The 20,584-nt window shown below is 38.3% G+C and overlaps 1 pseudogene; it reads right to left on the reverse strand.

The window, feature by feature from the left end:
* Window positions 1–14,941: 14,941 nt before the first annotated feature.
* LOC148108261 (small nucleolar RNA SNORD36) lies at window positions 14,942–15,011 on the reverse strand (annotated as a pseudogene).
* Window positions 15,012–20,584: the final 5,573 nt, after the last annotated feature.

Below are 20,584 nucleotides of genomic sequence, written 5' to 3' on the forward strand. Positions count from 1 at the left end.
TTCTGGTTTAATTATAAGTCTTGATGAATGACAAAACAGTTGATCTGGTACATTCAAGATTAGAAAGCAACAAATGACAGGTTGTGGGCCAAGCACCTGTTTTTCTAAATAAAGTTTTATTCAAACAGCCGTACTTGTTCATTGACATATTATCTGAAGGTGCGTTCTCATTTCAACAGCAGAATTGACTAGTTGTAATATAGACTATGCTCCATAAGCTAAAAATATTTACTATTTGCTCTTAACCACTGGCCTTTGAAGAGACAGTTGACCAACCTGTGATCTAGGTTCATTACTTTTTCTAATCTTTGTTTAATTTCAGGAATAAGTTGAATTATAGATAACTGATTTCTTCAATACTAAATGGAGACTCACCCCCACTGCCACATTTTACCATTTTTTAAATTTTTATTTATTTGACAGAGAGAGAGCGTACAAGCAGTGGGAAGGGGCAGAGGGAAAGGAAGAAGCAGACTCCCCGCTGAGCAAGGAGCCCAATGTGGGGCTCAATCCTGAGACTCCGGGATCATGACCCAAACTGAAGGCAGACAACCAACTGAGTCACCCAGGTGCCCCTACCATTTTCTAAATCAGGATCCTATTTACAATTGATAACTACTTTCAGTTCCTTCTAGCCAGATAAATGTCTTAAGTCATTTAAAATAACTTCCTCTGTATTTTCTGGCATTGTCAAGAAAGTGCCAGCATCAAACCATACTTGTTTTGATGAAATAATGTGTTTTTCCACAATTAGTATTCAATCCTATAAAAGAATCAGTACCTTTCAAATAAGAATGATTGTGGGAAATCACACCCAGTGTCAGTTAACCATCTATGATGTCACTGTGATTGTTCCTTATAGTGAACACTTCTATGTCCATTTATTGCAGATGGGGAATCCAATATCCTATTTAGTCATTCATCTGACAGTTAACACCATTGTCTCATACAAGTTTAGGTTTGAGAATTAAATATAACACAAGACAATAACTTGAGTTCTATAGTAAAATATGTCATTGCAATAGGGCAGCATGGTACTTCTCCAGGTTACTATATATGCATGTTGAATATAGAGACATATCTTTACCCAGTGTTTTGAAAATTATGCCCCCATAAGGCATACCATTAGTACGTTCTAGTACTTTTTAAAAAGTTATTGTGCTTAAATAAGTTAATGAAATACTTAATAGTAAATCTCTACCTTTGAACAGTGAAAATCTTATCTCAGCCAAACATGATTAGAGATCTGTGGTAAAGAACATTTTTAAATGTTACTGGGAGTGGGGTGGGGGAGGCCTGGGTGGTGCAGTCAGTTAATTTTCTGACTCTTGATTTCAATTCAGGCCCTGATCTCAGGGTCCTGAGATCAAGCCCTGCATCCGGCTGGCTCTCTCTGCCTCTGCCCCTCCCCCACATTTGTGCTTGAGAGCGCCCTCTCTCTCAAATAAATAAATCTTAAATAAATAAATAAAATTTTACCAGGGAACCCCCATCCCTGATACCTGTTAACATTTCGAGGAAATGTTGCCAAATCCAAGGGGAGTGACTCTAAGGTTGGAATTATCTGTTATTATTTCATGTTATTAGTGATGATTGGATGGCAGACAGCTCACACTATGAACCACAATTATCTCTGTTTTTCTGAATGTACAGCTCCGTTTTTCTACCAACCGAAATATCTTTTAGCTCAATCTTTATGTACATATACCTCAATGAATTTAAATCTTGTCTTTTGACCATGATACAGTTGTTAACAATTTTTCCACGATTACAAAAACAGTGAATAGCTTTGCTCCTATATACTAGTATTTCTAGTTTTACTAAGGCATAAATTGCATACATTTTCAACCTTGGTATGGATTGCTAACTTCTTTATTTTTGACGTCTGGCATCTGACAACTCAGTCAAAGATGAAATATGTCTTATGTTTCTCCTTCTAGTATGTGGTTCTTTTTAAGATTATTTATTTGAGAGAGAGAGAGCGTGGGGTGGTGGGGGGGGGTAGAGCAGAAGTAGAGGGAGAGAATCTTTTTTTTTTTTTTTTTAAGATTTTTATTTTATTTATTCGACAGAGATAGAGACAACCAGCGAGAGAGGGAACACAAGCAGGGGGAGTGGGAGGGGAAGAAGCAGGCTCATAGCGGAAGAGCCTGATGTGGGGCTCGATCCCAGATCGCCGGGATCACGCCCTGAGCCGAAGGCAGATGCTTAACCGCTGTGCCACCCAGGCGCCCCAAGAGAATCTTAAGCAGAATCCCCACTGAGCATAGAGCCGGAGGCCAGGCTCGATCCCACAACCCTGACATCGTAACCTGAGCCAAAATCCAGAGTCTGATGTTTACCAACTGAGCCACCCAGGTGCCCCAGTTTTTAGTTTTTCTAATTACTAGTGAGTTGAATATTTTCCACATATTTTTATTGGCCAGTCATGCTACTTACTGTGAGTTTTCTAGTTCTTATACTCATTTATTTATTTTTTTCTCCTGACTTATAGATGCCTTAAAAAATACTCAGTATTCAAGTCCTTTGCTTTTTTCCCAGACTTATGTCTGTTTTTTACTATGTTCAGTACCCCTCATGCAAATATTTTAAATTTTGATATAGTAAGTTTTTGGTCCTACCAAATATTCTTACTTCTATTCACAATTTTATTAGACTATTTACTTTTCTAAATAATCAGTTATCTGAAAGTGAAAATGAAAATTCCTTTTCTTAATATTTATATGGATTATTTACTTTCATTGAAATAGCTTTGCCTTTGTTTAAAGCCAATTCCTATTCTTTTAATCTATCAGCATTTCATTAAGCATTATTCAGCATTTCTCTAAATAATTGCTCTATTTATATTGCTAATAAACCAAATCTTAAAGATTTAACAAATGAAGTGTCTTTATATAGTTATCAGTTCCTGAAAATCAGAAATTTAATGTTTTTTAAAATCACCCCAAATCTGTAAATGTTGAGACAACATTCACAAAAGACTGAAATATTCATAAAACTTAGCAATGAATTTACAGTAATTTGTTTTCAAACAAATTGCCATAGATTTGATTATTTTTTCTCTATTCTTATGCATTTTTATTTATATTCTAATACCTTCCCAGTTTTTCTTCCTTGGTCTTTTTCCCCTTGGGAAGTTTTATAGTTTATAGTTTCAGTATTCTTACCTGACAAACAAGGTAGCAGGATCTGAGTGATCACATAGTTGTTTCTTGGTCAGATTATTGGAACTGGTCAGAGTCAATGTGATCCTGAACTCCTTTAGGTGTTTTTTCTTTTTTAATCGAATAAAACATTTTCAAATTGTGGTAAAGTACACATAATATAAAATTTATGTTAAGACAATAAAATTTACTGTCAACATGAATTTTTAACTGTATAGTTCAGTGGTATTAAGCACATTCATATTGTTGGACAGTCATCACCACCATTTATCTCTAGAATTCATCATCTTGCAAAACTGAAGCTCTATAACCATTAAACAATAACTCCTTATTCCCACCTCCCCCTAGCCCCTGCCAGCCATTATTCTACTTTCTGTCTCTAAGATTTGAACAGTTCTCGGTAAATAGAGTTAAACACTATTTGTATTTTTGCGACTAGTTTATTTCTAGCATCCCTGCTTTTTTGCAGTTACTGTTTGCATGGAATATTTTTTTTCCTCAGCCTTTCACTTTCAACTTGTTTGTGTCTCTAGTGAGTCTAAAGTCAACAGCATATTTAGCTCAATAATTTTTATCCATTCTGCCAAACTCTTTCTGATTGTAGAGTTCACTCCATTTATATTTAAAGTAATAACTGATAGAGAAGGACTTGTGTCATTTTGCTATTTGTTTTCTATTTGCCTTATAGTTTGTCCCTCATTTTCTGCATTATTGTCTTCTTTTGTGTTTAGTTGATATTTTGCAAAGAAGTGTTTTAATTCCCTTGTCACTTATTTTTGTTTGTATTCTAAAGCTATTTTCCCTGTGATTACCATGGAGATAACATTTAACATCATAACATTATAACATTCCAATCTGAACTTACACCAGCTTAAAGTTTGGGTCTCTTTTAATAATAAAGATGGATTAACTTATAGGATATTTAAGGCGTAATCAGTTCTTATTAACTAAAATTTTGTGTGCCTTTTTTTCCTATTATATTAAATGTGCCAGTTTGCTTTTTTAAATGTTTTGCTTCTTACTAAAAGTAATAGTTCTTTTAACAATAATTGATAGTTACTTTAACTCCTGAGAGGTGAATGATTTAGTCTGTTGTTATATATTCTCTTAAGGACGTTTGGTAATTTTTTTTCTTTTTGGACTGCTATTGAATCCTGTATCTGGTTATTGTTTATGACATGCCTCGTACTGATGACCTTTTGGACCTCCTTCTGTGTAGTTAGTTATTCTGAATGGTCATCGGTGCTGATCCATTTTTCCTTTTCTTAGTATAATTCTTATGGTTTTCATGCCTGCTTTGAATTCCTGTATTTCTCTCCCTATTTACACAGATTAACAAAATTAGAAATGGATATCTTTACCTTCTAAACAGACAACTGTTGATGGGGCACCTGGCTGACTCAGTCAGTAGAGCATGCAACTCTCGATCTCAGGGTCTTGAGTTCAAGTCCCATTTGGGCATAGAGTCTACTTAAAAAAAAATTAATCAAGGGGCGCCTGGGTGGCTCAGTCAGTTGAGCATCCGACTGTTGGTTTCAGTTCAGGTCATGATCTCAGGGTCATGGGATCAATCCCCACGTTGGGCTCCATGTCAGCGGGGAGTCTGCTCAAGATTCTCTCTCTACATCTGCTATTCCCTCTAGTTGCTCACATGCTCTCTCTCTCTCTCAAATAAATAAATAAATCTTTAAAAAAATTAAGTCTCTTGGCTAAACAAAACCAAATTAAACTTGCACTCTGGAGCATTCACTCCTCAGATATTAACTAATTAATTAATAGACAACTGGAGAGAGCAAAAAAGTACCAGTTTCTTTTTTTTTTTTGTAATAATATTTTTTTATTATATTATGTTAGTCACCATACAGTACATCCCTGGTTTTTGATGTAAAGTTCGATGATTCATTAGTTGCGTATAACACCCAGTGCACCATGCAATACGTGCCCTCCTTACTACCCATCACCAGCCCATCCCATTCCCCTACCCCCTCCCCTCTGAAGCCCTCAGTTTGTTTCTCAGAGTCCATAGTCTCTCATGCTTCATTCCCCCTTCTGATTACCCCCCCTTCTTTATCCCTTTCTTCTCCTACCAATCTTCCTACTTCTTCTGTTCCATAAATGAGAGAAATCATATGATTGTCTTTCTCTGCTTGACTTATTTCACTTAGCATTATCTCCTCCAGTGCCGTCCATGTTGCAGCAAATGTTGAGAACTCGTTCTTTTTGATAGCTGAGTAATATTCCATTGTATATATGGACCACAGCTTCTTAATCCAGTCATCTGTTGAAGGGCATCTCGGCTCCTTCCACGATTTAGCTACTGTGGACAATGCTGCTATGAACATTGGGGTGCATATGGCCCTTCTCTTCACTACGTCTGTATCTTTGGGGTAAATACCCAGTAGTGCAATGGCTGGATCATAGGGTAGCCTCAATTTTTAACTTTTTAAGGGACCTCCACACTGTTTTCCAGAGTGGCTGTACCAACTTGCATTCCCACCAACAAGGTAGGAGGGATCCCCTTTCTCCACATCCTCTCCAACACTTGTTGTTTCTTGCCTTGTGAATTTTGCCATTCTAACTGGTGTAAGGTGGTATCTCAGTGTGGTTTTGATTTGAATTTCCCTGATGGCTAATGATTTTGAACATTTTTTCATGTGTCTCTTAGCCATTTGTATGTCCTCATTGGAAAAGTGTCTGTTCATATCTTCTGCCCATTTTATGATTTATTTGTTTCTTGTGTATTGAGTTTGAGAAGTTCTTTGTAGATCTTGGATACCAGTCTTTTATCTGTAGTGTCATTTGCAAATATATTCTCCCATTCCATGGGCTGCCTCTTAGTTTTTTTTACTGTTTCCTTGGCTGTGCAGAAGCTTTTTATCTTGATGAAGTCCCACGAGTTCATTTTATCTTTTGTTTCTCTTGCCTTTGGAGATGTGTCATGAAAAATGTTGCTGTGGCTGATGTCAAAGAGGTTGCTGCCTATGTTCTCCTCTAGGATTTTGATGGATTCCTGTCTCACATTGAGGTCTTTCATCCATTTGGAGTTTATCTTCTATTAACACTCTAACTTATTGATGTGAACAGTACAATACATGTAACTTATTATATTTGTTTTTCATAACTATTTTGTACATTTTTATATTAATTTTTCTCTAACCATCTCATTTTAATGTTATCATTTTATGCGTGATTATTAAAATATTGTTGGGGTGCCTGGGTGGCTCAATTGGTTAAGCGTCTGCCTTCAGCTCAGGTAATAATCCCAGGGTTCTGGGTTTAAGCTCCACATGGGGCTCCCCGCTCAGCCGGGAGTCTGCTTCTCCCTCTCCCTTTGCTCCGCTCCACTCATTCTCTCTCTCAAATGAATAAAATCTCTAAAAATAAAATAAAATAATAAAATATTGTCATTTTGTACTTAAATGGAACTTCACCTGTAGAAGTCTCATTACATTGACTCCTTTTTTTTAGCACTGCCCATGATTTCCTTGAAAGCATTACATTTTTCTGAAAATGGATGTTTAAACCTGTCCTTTTGCCTCTTTGCTTTCAATTTTGCCCTGAGACAGGGAATCAGCCTCCCTTCTTATGCTAGAGAACAACATTAGAAACCAAAATTTGGGTGTTATGTGATGAGATGTGAAATTGGGGAGGGAAATGGAAGAAGATGACTAGGTTTTTTTCAAAGGCTCTGGAAGTGAACCTGTATGTCCTCAATTCCAGTATCTTGGTTGAATTCAGTAAGTCTTTCTACAAGTAATGGTTTCCAGGAAATCACTGAGTTCCACTGTGCTTAGTTGCACTTAGCCAAACTTTATATCTTTGGCTCCCATAGTAAGCAGTCTTATTTATAACCTGTGTAGAATTCATTATAGTCCTCTTTTGAGGTAATATTCTAGTTGTTAATTGATGTAATGACCATTCAAATTAGGGACTTCATTTATTGCTGCTGGATGTAGCCATAGAACAAATCATAACCAATAGGCTGACACTGGAATTTTCTAGCAGTTTCTGGGTAACTTTCTTGAAAGCATTTTGCTCAAATCCTTTACTCCTTTTCTTCTTCCCTTTCTCTTTGCTATTGCCTGCATATGTATGTGATATCCCTGAGGACATCACATATTTGTCATAGTCATATAGTTTCTCCAGACTTTTATGTGATAGGGAAATACACTACTGTCTGGTTGGAGCCACTAGTTACTTTGTGGAACAAGGCTAGATAGGAAGTCTCATGAAAGAAAATAAATGTTCCTAATTGTGTTAGTCTGCTTCGGCTACTATAACAAAATACCATGGACTGGCTTGAAACAACAGAAAATCATTTTCTCAGTTTTTGGAGTCTAGAAGTCCATGTTCAAGGTGCCAGCAATTTGGTGTCTGGTAATTACTCTCTCCTTGGGTTGCAGATGGCTGCCTTCTTGTTATGTTCTCACATAGCAGAGAGAGCAAGCTCTCTGGTGTCTCTTATGAGGGCACTAGTCTCATTATGAGGACCCTACCCTCATGACCCCCATCTAATTCTAGTTACTTCTCAAAGGCCCCATCTCCAAATATCATCACATTGGGTTAAGGGCTTCAACATATGAATTTGGGGTGGGGGGCACAAGCATTCCATCCATAACACCAGTCCTTGAGAAATATAAATATAGCAGATTTGCAAAAGTAAAATCAGTAATTCACCTGATATATAGCTTTCAAAATCATGATAGCTGATCATTCCTTAAGGTTCCTTTTTTGTGCAGATCTTTGAGGCAGACAGACATGAGTTGCAGAAGTCCATGAAAGCATACATATGTTTATCAAAATGATATACTAGAATATTTGTAGTAGCCCATTACATCAGAGTCTAAAGTTGGAAACAACCTGAATGCTCATCAACAGTAGAATGGATAAATTCGGGTATATTTACACAATAGAATAATATACAGCAATGACACTGAGTCATCTAAAACTACAGTCAGCAATGTATATGAATCCCCCAAAGAAGAATGTTGTTGAGAAAAAGAAACCAGATACCAAGGACTGTGTAATATATAATTTCAATTATGTTTCCTAACAGTACAGATTGGGAAACTAATTTATGCTCTAATAAATTAGGACAGAGGTTTCCTTCAAAGGTAGTGACTGGAGGAAATCATGAAAGGGAACCTTGAAGGTGCTGGTAATGATGTTACTCTTAATCTGGGTGCCGGTTACAAAAGATTGTTTAGCTTAAGAAAATTCATTGCACTGTTCCCACATATGTGCATGTTGGGTGAGAATCTGTCTTGGACCCTCAACAACTCTGCATATTATTGCTGAGTGTTTTGGGCTGAATTGTGCTCCCCCTCTGCCAAAGAAATTTTAAAAATCACAAAGCCCTAACCCCCACTACCTTAGAATATAACTGTATTTGGGGAGAAGGCCTTTAAAGAGGTGATTAAGGGGTGCCTGGGTGGCTCAGTGGTTTAAGCATCTGTCTTCAGCTCAGGTCATGATTGGGATTGAGCCCCACATCAGGCTCCCTGCAGGGAGGCTGCTTCTCCCTCTCCCTCTGCCCGCCCCCCCCTCTCAAATAAATTCTTTAAAAAAAAATAATAAAGAGGTGATTAAGTTAAAATAAGGACCCTTAGGGTGAGCTCTAACCCAATCTCTCTGATAAGTTTTTATAACAAGAGATTTGGACACACAGAGACAAGACCATGTGAACACAGCAAGAAGGCAGCCATCTGCAAGCCAGAGAGAGAGCGTCATCAGAAGAAATCAACTCTGGCACCTTGATCTTGGACTTCTAGTTTTCAGAATTGTGAGAAAATTAATTTATCTTCTTTAAGCCACCCGGTCAGTGATAATTTTGTTACGGCAGTGCTACTACACTAATACACTGGGTATACCAAAACCACAAATCTCTACATTTTATCAGGACATTCTCAGGGTTGTGCTTGCAGCAAGCGAATTTGAGACATAAGGAAATGTCTCACTCTAGACAAAGAGGTTTGTTCATAGGCTGTTAGAAAGTAGCATGCTCCTCAGTGTTTCTCGCCTGGAACATAACCCACCACCTTGTGGGTAGGCATCTGTCTAGGCCCACCTGGTTCATGCCTCTGGGAATTTGGGGGCATGGAGAACTTACACAAACAAGAAGCTCAAGTTTCTTGGTGTGCCATGAGTAAAGTCCTTTGTTTTCAACCAGAAATTTCGTGTCTTCTGCCAGCTTCCATGAAACAGTAATAGGCTAGCTCAGTAGCCATCACATAGGGTAAAATCTCAGCCTCTTCAGAAAGCTTGACAGTGCATACTGTAAAAAATATACATTTTTAGGTTCATGAGAGAATAGTCTTGACTTTTAGCTCCCAAACTGGCTTATTTCCCAAATAGGTTGAGCAAGTCTAGATAACAGCCACTCCTTCCTTCAGCACCAGGATTCCAGTCTCTTTCTGGAGTGGAGACAGAAATTAGCCATGTTCTCTCCTTCATGCATATGCCGTATTCATTCTCCCTCAAAGTTTTCACGGAGGAGACTCACAGCTTCCCTTACAATAAGGAAAGATTCTGGGGATCCACACCAGGACCAGGAATTTCTTGAGTATACCTTAGTCTGAGCAAGAGACTGAATTTACTTCCTTGGTATTCCAGATATAATTTTTGCTCTTACTATATAATGTTAGTGGCACTCCCTCTTGGGCCTGAGGGGTCAAAAATCCGCTCACATTTTCTACAGCTTTGTTACCCATTCATTTCCCAACACTTCCAGGCCATGCTTACTCCTGTCAGGAAATAGAAATACTGCTTGGAGATTATACTATAACTATTGTTAAAACGATAATTGAGATAGATATTTAAAAATGCGGGGAAAGCAAATACTATTTATTTATTTTTAAAGATTTCATTTATTTATTTGACAGAGATAGAGACAGCCAGCAAGAGAGGGAACACAAGCAGGGGCAGGGGGAGAGGAAGAAGCAGGCTCATAGCGGAGGAGCCTGATGTGGGGCTCGATCCCAGAACACCGGGATCACGCCCTGAACCAAAGGCAGACGTTTAACGACTGAGCCACCCAGGTGCCCCAGCAAATACTATTTAAAACACTAGACAGTGAGGCGCCTGGGTGGCTCAGTCAGTTGAGTGTCTGCCTTTGGCTCAGGTCATGATCTCAGGGTCCTAGGATTGAGCCCCACATCGGGCTCCCTGCTCAGTGGAGAGTCTGCTTCTGCCTTTCCCTCTGTCCCTCCCCCTGCTTGTGCTTGCGGGCTCTCTCCTAAATAAATAAATAAATATCTTTTTAAAAACCACACACACTAGACAGGTTTGAAAAACGACAGACCTTGCTTGTGCTTGCACGCTCTCTCATAAATAAGTAAGTAAGTAATCACTTTTTAAAAAACACACACACTAAACAGGTTTGAAAAATGACAGACCTTAAAGCAGTTAACTGATTTGATACACCTGGGGAGGGGGGTAGGATGAGTAATTTAACAATTAAAGGAAATTAAAGAAAAGATAATTTAGATGTATAGACATAGAAACTATGAGAGGCCAAGAGGCAATATCATTGAATGAGAAGTGCCAACCTATTTGTAATCAGAGTTCGAGAGAATCAGTAGAGTGAATGAGGGAGAGGAGATAAGAAGAATGTTAACATTTGAGAATTTCCCAGTACTGAAGAAACACATGAATCCTCAGATGCCACAATAAAAGAAAAATAATTGTTGCCAAACATTTAAAGAACTAACACCTTCTTAAACTCTTCCAGAACCTAGAAGAGGAGGGAACACTTCCAAGCTTATTTTAAGGGTATCAGGGTAACCAAAACTAGACAAGGATACTACAAGAAAAGAAAATTATAGGCAAATATCCCTAATGAACATGGATGCAAAAATCCTCAACACAATATTAGCAAATCAAATTCAACTACATTAAAAGGATCATACCCAGTGATCAAGTGGGATTTATTCCAGATTGAAAGAATGGTTCACCATCTACAAATCAATGTGATACACCACACTAACAAAATGAAGAATAAAAATCATGTGATCATCTCAGTAGATTCAGAAAAAGCATTTGATGAAAGTCAATATTCATTCATGATAAAGATTCCGAACAAAGTGGGTATATAGGGAATATCCTCAACTTAACAAAAGCCATATATGACAAACCCACAAGTAACATTGTACTGAACAGTGAAAAGCTGAAAGCTTTTTCTCTAAGATCAGAAACAAGACAAAGATGCCCACATTCAACACTTTTATTCAACATAGTACTGGAAGTCCTAGGTAGAATCATTAAGCAAAAAAAAGAAAAGTCATCAAATTGGGAAGGAGGAAGTAAAACTGTTTATTTGCAAATGACATGTATATTAAACCCTAAGGACTCCACCAAAAATTTGTTAGAATAAATGAAATTAGTAAAGTTGCAGGATACAAAATTAATACACAAAAATGTTGGGTTTGTATACATGAATAACAAACTGAAAGAAATTAAGAAAACAATCCCATTTGCAATTGCATGAAAAAGAAAATACCTAGGAATATATTTAACCAAGGAGGTGAAAGGCCTGTATATTGTAAAGTATAAAACTGATGAAAGAATTGGAGACACAAATGAAAGATATTCTGCACTCATTTATTGGAAGAATTAATAATGCTTAAATGTCCATACTACCCAAGGTAATCTATAGATTCAGTGCAATCCCTTTAAAAATTCTAATGGCATTTCTCAAAGAAACAGAACAAAGAATCCTGAAATGTGTATTGAATCACAAGAGACTGAATAGCTAAAGCAATCTTGAGAAAGAACAAAGTTGGAGTCATCACACTTCCTGATTTAAAACTGTTACATATTTACCACAAAGATACAGATGTAGTGAAGAGAAGGGCCATATGTACCCCAATGTTCATAGCAGCATTGTCCACAATAGCTAAATTGTGGAAGGAGCTGAGATGCCCTTCAACAGATGACTGGATTAAGAAGCTGTGGTCCATATATACAATGGAATATTACTCAACTATCAAAAAGAACGATTTCTCAACTTTTGCTGCAACATGGACGGAACTAGAGGAGATTACGCTAAGTGAAATAAGTCAAGCAGAGAAAGACAATTATCATATGGTTTCTCTCATCTATGGAACATAAGAACTAGGAAGATCGGTAGGAGAAGAACGGGATAAAGAAGGGGGCGGTAATCAGAAGGGGGAATGAAGCATGAGAGACTATGGACTCTGAGAAACAAACTGAGGGCTTCAGAGGGGAGGGGGTGGGGGAATGGGATAGGCTGGTGATGGGTAGTAAGGAGGGCACGTATTGCATGGTGCACTGGGTGTTATACGCAACTAATGAATCATCGAACTTTACATAAAAAACCAGGGATGCACTGTATGATGACTAACATAATATAATAAAAAATATTTAAAAAAAAAGAACTAGGAAGATCAGTAGAAGGAAGGGAAGAATGAGGGGGGTAAACAGAAGGGGGAATGAACCATGAGAGACTGTGGACTCTGGGAAACAAACCGAGGGCTTCAGAGGGGAGAGGGGTGGGGGATTGGGATAGGCTGGGGATGGGTATTAAGGAGGGCACATATTGCATGGTGCACTGGGTGTTATACGCAAATAATGAATCATGGAACATTGCATCAAAAACTGGGGATGTACTGTGTGGTGACTAATATAACAAAATAAAAATTAAAAAATAAATAAAACTATTACAAAGCTATAGCCATGAAAACAGTATGGTATTGATATTAAAATAGACACATAGAGGAATGGAATGGAGCCAGAAATAATCCCATGCTCTATGTTCAATTAATTTACGACAAAAGAGCCAAGAATATACAATGGGGAAAGATGGTTTCTTTAATAAATGATGCTGGGGACACTGGACAGCCAAATGCAAAAGAATGAAGCTGAACCATGGTTTATACTCTACACAAAAATCAACTCAAAATGGATGAAAGAATGCTAAGCAAAATAAGTCAAGCAGAGAAAGACAATTATCATATGGTTTCACTCACTTATGGAACATAAGAAATAGCAGGAAGATTGGTAGGAGAAGAAAGGGAAGAAGGAAGGGGGGGGTAAAAAGGGGGAATGAACCATGAGAGACTATGGACTCTGGGAAACAAACTGAGGGCTTTAGAGGGGAAGGGGTGGGGGATCGGGATAGGCTGGTGATGAGTATTAAGGAGGGCACATATTGCATGGTGTTATATGCAAGTAATGAATCATGGAACTTTACATCAAAAACTTGGGATGTACTGTATGTTGACTAACATAAGATAATAAAATTTTATTTAAACAAGTATTATTTATCATTCAAAAAAATGGATGAAAGACTTGACATAAGACTTGAAACCATAAAACTCCTAGAAGAAAACATAGGAGATAATGCTTCTTGACATTAGTCTTGGCGATTTTTTGGATTTGACACAAAAGCAAAGGCAACAAAAGCAAAACTAAACAAGTGGGACGTATCAAACAAAAAAGCTGCACAGCAAAGGAAACCAACAAAATGAAAAGGCGATCTACAGAATGGGAGAAAATATTTGCAAATTATAAATCTGTAAGGGTTTACTATCCAAATTATGCAAAGAACTCACAACTCAATAGGAAAAAATTCAATTTAAAAAATGGACAGAGGAAATGAATAGACATTTTTCCAAAGAAAATATATAATTGGCCAATAAGTGTATGGAAAGGTGCTCAACATCATTAATCATTAGGGTAATGCAAGTCAAAACTCTAATGAGATATCCTTTCACACCTGTTAGTATGGCTATTATCAAGACAAGAAATAACAAGTGTTGGGGGAAATAACCCTATGAGTGTGGACTGTGCACTGTTGGCAATGTAAATTGGTGAAGCCTCTATGGAAAACAGTAAAGAGGTTCCTCAAAAAATTGAAAAGTACCATATGATCCAGCAATTCCATTTCTGGGTATTTAACCAAAGGAAACAAAGTCACTATCTTGAAAAGATAACTGCACTCCCATGGTCACTGCAGTATTATTGTAGTAGCCAAGACATGGAAACAACCTAGATGTCCATCCACAGATAAATGGGTAAAGAAAATGTTACACACACGCAGGGATATTATTCAGCCGCAAAGAAGGAAATACTGCCATGTGCAACAACATGGATAGACTTTGAGGGCGCTATGCTAAATGAGATAAGTTGGAGAAACACCTACTGTGTGTTTTCACTTTATATGTGGAATCTAAAAAAAAAAAAACTGAACTCATAGATACAGAAGATAAGTTGGTGGGTGTCAAAGACAAGGAGTTGGGAGTGGGTGAAATGGATGAAGGTGGTCAAAAGGTACAAACTTCCAGTTATAAGTAATTTGTGGAGAAATAATGTACAGCATGGTAACTATAGTTGACATTATTGTATATTTGAAAGTTGCTAAGAGAATGAATCTTTAAAGTTATCACTGGAAGAAATTTTTTAATTATGTGGGGTGATGGATATTAATTACACTGACTTGGTAATCATTTCACTATATGTATGTAAATCGTTGTGTGTACACCTAAAACTAATACAATGTTATATGTCAATTACACCTCAAATTGTATTTATTTAAGAACACATCCACAAATGGGGGGAGGGGCAGAGGGAAAGAAACTTCAAGCAGACTCCCTGCTGAATATGGAGCCCAATGTGAGGCTTGATCTCATGACCTATGAGATCACAACCTGAGCCAAAACCAAGAGTTAGAAGCCCAATCGATTGAGTCACCCAGGGGCCCCTACATCTCAATTTTTGAAAAGCCCACAATGATGGGGGTGAGTCAAAAGAATACAGGAGCCAACTGAAAAAGCTCCCTTTAAGCAGCACTGAACAATTTAGGCAACAAAATACATAACATCATGTTGGATTATAACCCAACATCTAAAGTAAATATCCAGAAATATATGATGTAAATAAATGCTTTAGTAAGTAAATAAATGGGGGAGAATAAACAAATCTCCCATGCAGTAGAATTCCAAATAATGTATGTAGACACTCCACCCTTAAGGAGGTGCATTATAACTCTCCAATCCTTTCATGTGGGCTGTGCATAATGACTTCATTCCAAAGAACACAGTATGGAAAGGGGAAAAAAAGAGTAACTTTACAATAGAGGAATCTGACATATACTACCTCAGCTAGGTGATCAAGTTAACTTCATCAGTGAAAATTTATGTTTGTAGTATTATACTTGATATGATTTGATGAAAATGGTGCTTTGCTTCTGTGGTCTTCCTCCCAAGAACCTATGAATCCCTAATTATGAGAAAAATATCAGATCAGTCTCTCATTTGAGGGACATTCTACAAAATTCCTAGCTAGTCTTCCTTAAAACTTCCAATGTCATCAGAAGCAACGAAAGTTTGATAAATTGTCACAGCCAGAGGAACCTATGGGAATATGACAACTAAATGTAACATGGTGTCCTAGATGGGATCCTGGAACAGAAAAAGACATTAGGTAAAAACTAAGTAAATCTGAATAAAGTTATCAGATTAATACTTTATAATGTATCAGCATTGGTTCATTAATTGTGACAAGTGCACCATAATAATGTAAGATAACAATAGGGGAAACCTCGTGTGGGATTTATGGGAACAATCTGTGCTATCTTCACAACTTTTCTGTTAAAGTTTACCAACAAAAATTCAATATGCTCATAATAAAAGTTTCCAACACACTAAAAATAGAAAGGAATTTCCTCAGCTTGAGAAAAAGAATGTAGGAGAAACATACAGCTAACATCATATTAAATGGTGAACTTTGGAACAGTTCCCCCTATGGTTGGGAATAAGGTAAGGATGCCTATTCTCACCAGTTGTATTCAGCATTGTATTTTATTTATTTATTTATTTATTTATTTATTTATTTATTTATTTATAATTTTTTATTATGTTATGTTAGTCACCATACAGTATATCCTTAGTCTTTGATGTAATGTTCCATAATTCATTATTTGCGTATAACACCCAGTGCACCATGCAATATGTGCCCTTAAAGGTCTTAGTTAGTGCGACACTGTAATAAAAGAATACATATGAGAAAAGATGAAGTAAAATGTTTTTAAAGCAATTACAAATTGAAGAATTTAGGTCTTAAAAAGTTAAGTAGCTAAGTAAACCAAAAAAACAATAGGACAAGTGTATAAGACAAATCTCCAAATTGGTCTCTCTGCCTTGATTGACAGCAGGTGTCCTCTGCTTATGGACATAAAACTTTTATTTGCGAGAGTTAAGATGGCGGAGGAGTAGGGGACCCCTTTTTCAGCTGGTACCCTGAGGCGTGCTGGATAGGTACCAGACCATCCTGAACATCCACGGAATCAGCCTGAGATGCAGGAAGATACATCTGGATCTCTACAAATGAACATCTCCAGCGCTGAGTATTGAGGTATGAAGCGGGGAGCCGTGAAACCGCGCACAGATATCGGAAGATAAACGGAAGGGGGAGGGAGCCGCCGCGTTGGGGTGCCGGGAAGCAGTAGCCACTGGCACGGGGGAGCAGGTGGACTCGCAGACCAGCACCCGCGAGAGAGCAGACTGAGACTGTGAGCCGGGGAACACGCACGACCAGACTGAAACAGAACTCCGGTGTGCTCACTGGAACCAGAGTGAGACCGGGAGTGCCAGAGCATGCAGGGAGGCTGGCGGCTGGTGGTGTTAGAAACACAAAGGACAGAGACATGCTGGCCCTGGAAGTGAAAGCTGGGACCCCGGCTGTAGGGCGCACATCCAGGGACACTGCAGGGTTGAGCAGCACCAACAGAAAAAGAGTTAAAGTGGCCAGATCATCAGTGGAAAACGGTCTGCAATCCCTCTGTTCTGAGACAGAGGCTGAGATTCGGCTACTGCTGCTCTGACTCTCAGAAGAGGCACAGCAAACCGCCAGGGAAAGCCACCAGAGAACAAAAGCCTGGAAATACCGGCTCACAGGGTGCCCATCCCCATCCCCCCTCCCAGGGGACATGGAGAATCTACCCAAACAGGGTTGCCTGAGTATCGGCGCAGCAGGCCCCTCCCCCAGAAGGCAGGCTGAAAAATCAAGAAGCCCACATCCCTAAGGTCCCTATAAAACAAGTGCGCACTGCCTGGGTCCTAGTCAATAATTTGGGCTCTGGACAACCCCACAACCTCTCCTCATCAGAATGACAAGAAGGAGAAATCCCCCCCAGCAAAGAAAAGACAATGAGTCTGTGGCCTCTGCCACAGAACCAATGGATATGGATATAACCAAATTATCAGAAATGGAGTTCAGAGTAACAATGGTCAAGATGATGTGTAGACTTGAAAAAAGTATTAACAAAAATGTTAATGAGAATATAGAATCTCTAAGGGCGGAAATGAGAGCGAATATGGCAGAAATCAAAAATTCTATGAACCAAATGCAGTCAAAACTAGATGCTCTGACGGCCAGAGTGAATGAGGCAGAACGTATCAGTGAATTGGAGGATGGGTTAGTAGAAGAGAAAGCTAAAATAGAAACTTGGCTTAAAAAAATCCAATCTCAAGAATGTAGGTTATGGGAGATTACTGACTCAATGAAACATTCCAATGTCAGAATCATCGGCATCCCCGAGGGGGTGGAGAAAAACAGGTCTAGAAGAGATATTTGAACAAATTGTAGCTGAAAACTTCCCTAATCTAGCAAAGGAAACAAGCATTCGTGTCCAAGAGGCAAAGAGGACCCCTCCCAAGCTCAACCATGACAAACCTATCCCACGTCACGTCATAGTGCAATTCGCAAATATTAGATCCAAGGGTACAGTATTGAAAGTGGCCAGGGCAAAGAAATTTCTCACGTACCAAGGCAAAGGTATCAGAATTACGTCAGACCTGTCTACACAGACCTGGAATGAGAGAAAGGGTTGGGGGGGGCATTTTTCAAGCTCTTTCAGAGAAAAACATGCAGCCAAGGATCCTTTATCCAGCAAGGCTGTCATTCAGAATTGATGGAGAGATAAAGACCTTCCAGAATCACCAGTCACTGACCAATTTCGTAACCACAAAACCAGCCCTACAGGAAATATTAAGGGGGGTTCTATTAAAGTAAAAAGGCACTAGAGTGATAAAGAACAGAAAGTCACAATCTATAGAAACAAAGACTTTACAGGCAACATGGCATCATTAAACTCATATCTCTCAATAATCAGTCTCAATTTAAATGGCCTAAATGCTCCCATAAAGCACCACAGGGTTGCAGATTGGATAAAAAGATATGACCCATCCATTTGCTGTCTACAAGAGACTCATTTTGAACCTAAGGACACATTCAGTCTGAAAGTAAAGGGATGGAATACCATCTTTCATGCCAATGGACCTCAATGGAAAGCTGGGGTAGCAATTCTCATATCAGACAGATTAGATTTTAAACTAAAGACTATAGTTAGAGACACAGAAGGGCACTATATTATTCTTAAAGGATGTATCCAACAAGTGGATATGACAATTATAAATATATATGCCCCCAACAGGGGAGCAGCAAGATACACAAGCCAACTCCTAACCAGAATAAAGAGACATATAGATAAAAATACGTTAATAGTAGGGGACCTCAACACTCCACTATCAGCAATAGACAGAGCACCAGAGAAGAAAACCACCAAAGAAACAAGAGCTTTGAATGCCATACTCAACGAATTGGACCTCATAGATATATATAGAACACTACACCCCAGAACCAAAGAATACTCATTCTATTCTAATGCCCATGGAACATTCTCAAGAATAGACCACGTTCTGGGTCACAAAACAGGTCTCTACTGATACCAAAAGACTGAAATTATTCCCTGCATATTCTCAGACCACAACGCTTTGAAATTGGAACTCAACCACAAGGAAAAAGTTGGAAGAAACTCAAACACTTGGAGACTAAGAACCATCCTGCTCAATAATGATTCAATAAACCAGGAAATCAAAAATCAATTTAAACAATTTATGGAGACCAATGAGAATGAATACACAATGGTCCAAAACCTATGGGATACTGCAAAGGCAGTCCTAAGGGGAAAATACATAGCCATCCAAGCCTCACTCAAAAGAATAGAAAAATCTAAAATGCAGTTTTTATATTCTCACCTCAAGAAGCCGGAACAGCAACAGAGGAACAGGCCGAATCCACACACGAGAAAGCAGTTAATCAAGATTAGAGCAGAGATCAATGAATTAGAAACCAGGAGTACAGTAGAGCAGATCAACAGAACTAGAAGCTGGTTCTTTGAAAGAGTAAATAAAATTGACAAACAGCTGGCAAGACTTATCCAAAAGAATAGAGAAAGGACCCAAATTAATAAAATTTTGAATGAAAAGGGAGAGGTAATGACCAACACCAATGAAATTGGAAGGATTATTAGAAACTTTTATCAACAGCTTTATGCCAATAAATTAAGCAGTCTGGAAGAGATGGTGGCCTTCCTGGAAAACTATAAACTACCAAGACTGAAACCGGAAGAAATTGATTTTTTAAACTGGCCAATTAATTATGAAGAGATTGAAACAGTGATTAAAAAAAAAAACAACCTTCCAAAAAACAAAACGCCAGCACCAGATGGTTTTCCTGGGGAATTCTACCAAACATTCAAAGAAGAAATAATACCTATTCTCCTAAAGCTATTTCAAAAAATAGAAACAGAAGGAAAGCTACCAAACTCATTCTATGAGGCCAATATTACCTTGATCCCAAAACAGGCAAAGACCCCATCAAAAAGGGGAATGGGATGGACTGGTGATGGGTAGTGAGGAGGGCACGTGTTGCATGGTGCACTGGGTGTTATGCACAACTAATGAAGCATCGAGCTTTACATCGGAAACCAGGGATGTACTGTATGGTGACTAACATAATATAATAAAAAAACATTTTTTTTAAAAAAAAGGAGAATTACAGACCGATTTCCCTGATGAATATGGATGCCAAAATTCTCAACAAGATCCTGGCTAATAGAATCCAACAGTACGTTAAAAGGATTATCCATCATGACCAAGTGGGATTCATCCCTGGGATGCAAGGGTGGTTCAACATTCACAAATCTATCAGTGTCATAGATTTTATAAGCAAGAAAAAAGCCAAAAATCATATGATTTTCTCAATAGATGCAGAAAAAGCATTTGACAAAATACAGCATCCTTTCCTGATTAAAACCCTTCAGAGTGTCGGGATAGAGGGTACATTCCTCAATCTCATGAAAACCATCTATGAAAAGCCTACAGCAAATATCATTCTCAATGGGGAAAAGCTAGAAGCCTTTCCCTTAAGATCAGGAACACGACAAGGATGCCCACTCTCGCCATTATTATTCAACATAGTACTAGAAGTCCTTGCAACAGCAATCAGGCAATAAAAAGGGATCAAAGGTATCCAAATTGGCAAAGAAGAAGTCAAAATGTCTCTCTTCGCAGATGACATGATACTCTATATGGAAAACCCAAAAGAATCCACTCCCAAAC

This window comes from Ursus americanus, chromosome 21 (assembly GCF_024610735.1).
Source record: "Ursus americanus isolate L20-20 chromosome 21, mUrsAme1.1.p, whole genome shotgun sequence".
Taxonomy (NCBI): domain Eukaryota; kingdom Metazoa; phylum Chordata; class Mammalia; order Carnivora; family Ursidae; genus Ursus; species Ursus americanus.